Source organism: Protopterus annectens, chromosome 6.part0 (genome assembly GCF_019279795.1).
Source record: "Protopterus annectens isolate FY-2018-M chromosome 6.part0, PAN1.0, whole genome shotgun sequence".
NCBI lineage: Eukaryota > Metazoa > Chordata > Ceratodontiformes > Protopteridae > Protopterus > Protopterus annectens.
The window spans coordinates 1,279,104,747-1,279,112,593 of NC_056737.1; positions in this window are offsets into that span (position 1 = coordinate 1,279,104,747).

Below are 7,847 nucleotides of genomic sequence, written 5' to 3' on the forward strand. Positions count from 1 at the left end.
ACAGGGATCAGTTCTGGGACCCCCTACTGTTCATATTCTACTTCTCCAAAGTACAGTCTAAAACGAAAGGACTGTGGCTGACAAAGTTTGCTGATAACTGAAAAATTGTGAGCGATCACTGAAACCGTTAGTGATGTCAACATCCTGTAAGAAGGTCTTACACATACTAATGGTTGGTGCCAAAGTCATGGTCTTAAACTTAATACAAAAAAATGCATTATCATCCCCTTTGGTAAGGGTGATGTTCCTGCAAATGACTACATCAATAGCAATACCCTAAACACACAGTCAGAGGTGAGAGATCTGGCCACACAGGTCAACAGCAACCTTAACTTCAATCACCCTGTCTCCACAGTGGTAAGAAGGGCATTTTATATTGCTCATCTCATAAGTAAGGGCATTGCCTCCAGAAAAAAAGAGGTTATAACCCCCCTCCCATACTATTCCCTCATCAAACCAATAATAGGGTACAATCCTCAATTTGGTATGTTCCTTTCCAAACACTCGCAGCAATTGGAGAGACCACAAAGGTTCCTTGCAAAGAAAATTCAGGGTCTTCAAGATATGTGTTATGCAGACTGACTGAAATCATTGTTACTTTACTCTATGTCATATAGACTGCTCAGAGGCAACCTGTGCCTTGCTTATAGAGCAATCTCTGATCCAGCTTTAATGGAAACACTGCACATTGCAAGTCAAATGGCACACAGATCACTCACTCAAAGGTCTTTATTGTGGTATGTGGAGAGGTTATCCCACCTTTGGAATAAGCTTCCTATTCATGTTAAACAAAGCCCCTCATTAGTACTATTTAATCCTATTTAATTGTAATTTGGACAACTGGATGGGTAACCAGAAATTCACCCTAGGGGTTCTACCTGTGTCCCTCTTGGACAAGGGCAATAGGTGCTGATTTCAGTGTCTGCTTGAACCAGGCACACTCATGAGCATGGGTTGAACTTGGCTAGACTTGTAAGGGCCCTGGGGCCATTAGCCTAGTAACTTGCTATGGTCCTATGATCTTATATTTAAACTAACTTGCCTAAGGTTAAGAACCTATAATGACTCCTTTAAAAAATCATTGACTGTATCCAACAAGCCCTCCATAATAACTATGATACTGATCTTAATAAAATTATCTAGAACCAACAAAAACGCATGACACTGTATAATTATTTGTTCATATGCCATTACTCCCAGAATGAAACATTTATTCAATCATTTACACAAAATGACATACGGATAAAAGTGCCTGAGTCTAAGTAATTAATGTGATTTTAACCCCTCATATTCTTTCAGTACATAATCTGCTACACAAATCAGTACTTTGCTCTTAAAACTTTACTCAAGGCATAGAAACCAACTGGAATACTAGCAGTTTACAGTAATTCTTGCACTGGGGGATTTGAGATTTCCAGCTGCTGAATATTCACAGTAGAACAGCTGAGAGCAAACTTTGTAACATCCCACTTAAGCACACTTATGATACACCTATTCTTGCTACTAAATAAGGGACTGCCCATATTTACTGCTACAGCTATTGCTTAATCCAAATCCATAATCTGCCAAATTATTATAAGACCAAATTATGATCTCACTCTTTGCTATACTCAGCACTATACCTCTAATACAAAAAGGATATAGTAAGAAATATACATGAAAGATTTGGGTCGGGTAAAAGGAACTTTCATGCAGAAATACTCCTTTCAGTGGAAATGCAAACTATATAAATGCTACCAAAATTAATCTCTGGATATGCTGTGCATTGTTATCAAGTTTCTTATCCACATACTTTAAAAGGGGAACATTCACAGTGTGTCATCACATACAACAGTCTAAGTATTGTAAGATGGCATCACATATAACAGTCTAAGTATTGTAGACTGCATAGTTTCATACTTTTTAATGTACTAGGACTTTCAGGAATGTCTTTAACTCAAGTTCAAAACTCTTAACTCCACACTATATCTCCAGCCACTAGTAATGATTATATGTTATACTTCCATGGTGTCAGTTCTGCTCCAATCTTGCATTTAAGTGATTCCTTTCAGGGATATCCTGTATGCCCACTGCTCTGTATAATTGCAGTAGATCTACTCAGTCTTAATATTTCCCAAAGTTATAAACACTGGTGTATCACCACAGATGAGCAAATTTACATGCATTCTGCGTGGTTTTCAGATGATTGCATACCATGACTGGACAACCATAGACAGCATCTATAAGAAAACGTTGAAGATTTAACATTATTTGGATTACTTTCTGAATTACATGCAAATAAAGAAATACATGTTTTCATCCTCTAAATAAATCCTGTGAACTTCTCAAAGAATATGTGCAAAAGTCATGGCAATGTTGGAGGGAGAGACATACTTATTTAGGGATCAGATTAAGTATATCCAACAATTATATCATTCAGGAAAATAACATTTGAGTAAATCCTGAGTTTTTACCTAGGATAAAAGAATGGAAGTTGATTTCACCCATTTTAGATAACAGTCATAGATTTATTTATTTTTTATTTTTATTTTACATTTGTTAACCGGGCTGGTCTGGTTGGATACATGTCCATTTTCAGCAGAGGCCCGAGGAGAAAAGCTCCACTAAATACTAAGTACATTACAAATAATCATTACTGTTTAGAAATATAAAAATTAGAAATCATAACAACACACAGAATGCAAGATACTTTCAAAGAGAAGCACGTTTACAATAAGCAGTTCATTACATATTAGCAATTATACATAAGATGTACATAGTTAGATTAGTACAGTAAAAGGAGAAGAAATCAGACAGGTAGTGAAGAGAAGAGTGAAGGAGAGATATAGTATAAGAAAAAGTTTAGTCAGGTGTACTGCAGGAACAAAGCCAATGATTGAGGTAGTACAGTTTAATTTTTGTTTGAATTGTGGTAGGGATGTAGTCAAAGTTATGTCACTAGGTAACAGATTCCAGCTTCTACCTATAGTGTTAGTGAATAGAGAACCACCTGCTGTGTTGTTTGCCTTTATTGATTTTGTCATGAGTTTACTAGAGGAGCGAAGCGAGTTCAGATTGTTGTACGGGATTAGAAGTTGAGAGAGTATAGGGGTGTTATCAGGTAGGTGTAATATGTTGTGGGCTATAGTGAGTTGAGGAATTTTTAGGTAGTTTTGAAATTCGAGCCAGCCAAGTTGTTTTAGATTTATACAATGGTGGGTCCTAAAGGGGTTACTAGTGGCGAAGCGAGCTATGTTATTATAGCAAGTTGCAAGTTTGTTTAGACTGTTTTTCTTGAGGTTAGTATAAATGGGGGAAGCATATAGGAGAGTAGATAGGAGATGAGTTTGTGCAATTTTGGTTCTTGTTGCTGGGGTTAAAAAAGGTTTGATACGATATAGGGATCCAATTTTTCTGTTAACAACCTTGATTGTGTTGTTAATGTGCTGATCGAAGGAAAGATGATTGTCAATGGTTATTCCTAGAAGTTTAGTAGTTGGATCAGGTGAGATGATAGTACCATTATTAGAAGAAATGGTAAAGTTTAAAGGGGGGGACCGAGAGGAGGGGGAGAAGAGGAGGAGTTTAGTTTTTTTTGCATTTAGTAGGAGAAACCGTTTGGAAAACCAAGTTTCTACTTCGTTAAAGGTATTTTGCGTCAATGAGGTCAGTTCAGTAGAGGAAGGTGCCGAGCAGATAAGGGTAGAATCATCTGCATATTGTATGCAGGTAGCTTGTGGGATAGCAGTCTGAAGATCGTTTATAAAGAGGGAGAACAGAAGTGGACCCAGAATGGAGCCCTGGGGAACTCCGATGGAAATGGGCAAGAGAGATGAGATATGGTTTTCCCATATTACTGCTTGTTGTCTGTTGTTAAGATAAGATTTAAACCAATTAGTGGCTAGTTTATCACAAGGAAGGGATTCAAGAATATTGATTAGGAGAGAGTGGTTAATCATGTCGAAAGCTTTTGAGAGATCAATGAAAAGAGCGGAGGAGAGAGTATGGTTGTTTCGATTTTTGTTGATAGTATCTACAAAGGAAAGAAGGGCACTGGTGGTACTGTGATGGGGTCTGAAACCATGCTGGCAGTTTACTATTAGGTTGTGTAGAGAGAGGTGGTGTACCAGTTGCTGATGAATACATTTTTCCATGATTTTTGCAAGGGGTGAAAGAAGGGCAATTGGTCTAAAGTTGGAAAGGTCAAGGGAGTTACCACCTTTATGCAGTGGGATAATATGGGAGACTTTCCAGATATCAGGGATGGTTCCTTCTTGGATAGTTCTGTTGATAAGTAAGGATATAGGATAAGCAATTTCTTTGGCAGCTTTCTGAAGAAAAAGAGAAGGGAGCTTGTCAGCAGAAGGGGTACAGGGTTTCAGTTTGTGAATGAGTTTGTAGATGAAAGAGGTAGATATAGGTTTTAGAGAGAAATTGAAGGAAGAGGTAGTTATGTTAGATGGTATATGAGAGTTGTTAGTGTTCATTTGTTTGGCTAGGGTTTGAATAGTTTCAGAGAAAAAAGAGTTGAAAGCATTAGCAGTCTGGAGAGGGTTTCTGGGTCAGCATTTAGTGGGGAAGGAGTTTTAGCAGTTCCTGGGGAAAGAAGTCTATTTACTGATGACCAGAACTGTTTAGGGTTGTTAATATGAGTTTCCTGGAGGTTACAGTAGAAGTTTTTCTTGTCAGAGATTATTGATTTTTTTGCTAGATTTCGAAGTTGGCGGAAATTAACTAAGTCAGGGTTTTGTTTATTGCATCTCCATTTTGTCCATGCTTTGTTTCTAGTAAGCATGAGTTTTTTTGTGTTGGTGGTCAGCCATGGGGCAGATTTGGTCTTTACTCTAATAGAGCGTTCTGGCGCATGAGAATCAAGTATAGATAGGAATGTAGAATTAAAGAATAATACTGCTTCCTCCAGGGGGAGTGATTTTAAGCAATTCCATTTACATGCTCTCAGTTCGGCTTTAAAAAGGTCTAAGTTAAAATGCTTGACAGATCGAATTAGCCTTGTATTTGGGAGGTTAACAAATTCTGATTTTTGTCTAGTAATGTAGGTTAGGCAGTGGTCGCTGATATCATCAGGCATAGTACCTACCTTATAATGTGTCTTAACTTTATTTGTTAGTATACAGTCTAATATACTCTCTTTCTTACTGGGCTTATTGACTCTTGTAGTTGAGGTAATAGTTTGTGAGAACCCATGTAGGTTAATATGAGAGGTGGGATTGACTGTATTAATAGTGTTCCAGTCTATGTTAACGTCGCCAAGAATTATGGTTTCTTGGGGGTAGTTGGTAGAAACCCAGCTTAAAAAGTCTTCTAGTATTGGAATGTTATTACCTGGGGGAAGATACAAACAAATAATGTAAATAGATTTTTTGGTGTTAAGTTGGAGTTTAATTATGATGGTTTCTGTTTTGCTATTTAGGTTTGGGCATACTGGTTGAGTAGAGATGTTAAGTTGATTTTTGAAAAGTATTGCTACTCCTCCACCCTTGCGTTTTAAGCGGTCATGTCTTATTATGTTATAACCTTGGGGTACAATCTCTGAGTCTTTTGTGCCTGGGTTAAGCCAGGTTTCAGAGAGGTAAAGGATGTCAAATGAGTGGATATCTAAGAGGGCATGGATGAAGGGTATTTTGTTATTTATGCTTTGGATGTTAAGGTGTCCTATAAGGAAGTCATTATTGGGGTTAGGTAAGCAGTTTTGGGGAGGTGGTGAGGTAGGGCCAGGGTTGGGGTGGATGTCTCCATCTTGTAGGGTAGGATTAATTAGTTTTGTTAAGTAGTTCTTCTTTAGAATTGTTAGGGATTTTGTTTTTTTGCTAGATAGTAGGGGGTAGGTAAGGTGATGTTGCCTGTGGAATTTAGATAGATGATAGCTAGGGGTGGAATTAACATTAGGGTAGGTTGTGAACGTGAGTTTAGTAGAAGTGTGTTTATGTCTGGAGATAAGAGAGTTATCCAGTGGAATTTCAAGAAATGTGAGATGGTATGTTGAAAGAAGGGTGGTTATGATTAGGATAGAGAGTAAAGGCATAGTTAGTATGTAGGGAGGCATCATTTAGTAATCAGAGAAGTGAGGAAGTAGAGGGGAAAGTATAAAGAGTAGAGAAATGAATGTAGTAAGCAATAGAGGGGGTAGTCAATTGTTTGAAGCAGTTGGAAAATAAGAAAGGATTCTATAGGGAATAGAGAAAGAATGGCTGGAGAGGAAAGAGGATGTATAAGGAGAGACGTCTAGGTAATAGTGAAAGGTAATAGAAAATATATGGTCTTAGGGCACAGATAGAGAAGGAAGGGGTGTGCTAAGGCTAGGGAACAATTTGGCGGGAAGGAGAGTAATAGGATAGGAGGGCTAGGGGTGTGGCTATAGAGCTATAAGTGTAGGACCCCTGGGGGTGGGTGGGAATTGGGGGTAGGGAGGGGAGCGGAGTGAGCCCGCAGGGCGAACGGAGCGGGTAGAAACAACTGAAGGTGTAGCCAGGAGACAATCAGAAATGCAGGTGAGTATGTAGAAGCAGAGAGTGTCAATAAGGAAGGGGTAAGATAGGAACCAGGTACTAGAGGGAATAGGAGAAGGTAAGGAGGATTAGGACAGAAAAAAATACTGTAGGAGTTGAGGAGGAAAAGGGTGAGGTGTAATAGAGGAGAGTAGGGCAGGGTACTGGAGAGATATCAGCACAGTTGGCAAGGAGAATAGGCGGACAGTAAGGAAGAAAATAGAGGTTGAGGGATAGGAAAACCAATTTTAGCAAAGCAGACTAAGGAGGGCTAATCAGGGGGAATAGGAAGAAGCAAAGAAGTAAGAGAGTGAGGAGAGCGCCACCTAGTGGCTAGTGTGGGTAAATGAGAGGGAGAACGGGGAAAATACAAATAGGACAAGGGAAGGAAAAAGAGAAAGAAAATGAGGGCAGGAAATGGTGAAAGTGAGGGGAGTCTTGGGGGATAAGAGAGGAGAGGTACTGGCTGCTAGGCACACAAGTGCAGGCAAACTATTGGACTCTGAAGGTGGACCTGTACAGAGGCTAAAGAGGCAAGAAAGCAAAGCCCAAGACCTACTTTCAGTTCCTTGACTGTAGATTAATATGGGAGGCAGGCAGACTTTCAGTCACTGTAGGCAGGGCCAGGATCATCCGACAGCAGTAAGGCTTAAGGCAGGACAAGATTCAGTAGGGATTGAGCTATTAACTTCTAGGGGGAAAGGTAGAGAAGGAAAAAAAAATAATAGACTTAGCATAGGTGTTAGATTGAATAGGTAAAAAACAAAGCCATTAGCAAGGAATAACAGAGGTAAAACAGCAAAAGTATCTAGCAATCTAACAGCAAAATTATCTAGCAGTCTAACCCTATTAAAAACAGCTTGTCTAAATCTAACCCTGATAATATTGAGAGCGGGAAATATATAATAACCAACAATAGTGAACTAGAAATACATCTAACAAACTAACACTTAGATCTACTTAACAGACTCTAAACACTTGATATTTTAAGTATCAACAGTCAAATGACCAAGCTGGTAACACACAAAACAATAGTATATTGTATTCAAGTCCTTACAGAGATACAGGGAGGTTAGACTGTTTGTAAAGCTAAGTAAAAAATATGTAAGCTATAAGCCTGGTTGGTCTCAATATCAATTGTGGAGGTGATACAGCTACTAGGGTACTGTATAAGAGGTACGCCAGAGCAGTGGATCCGAAGATACTGTTTCAAACGTTGCAGAGGTTCTAACAGAGATGAACCGATGAGTACATCCCTTAACTACTGCAGCGCTGACTCGCAAGGAGTATTGGCGTTCATAGTACAGCTAGGCTTATAGCGAGCCTTAATATGCAAAAATGGGAAAATGGTTGGTAAAAAGC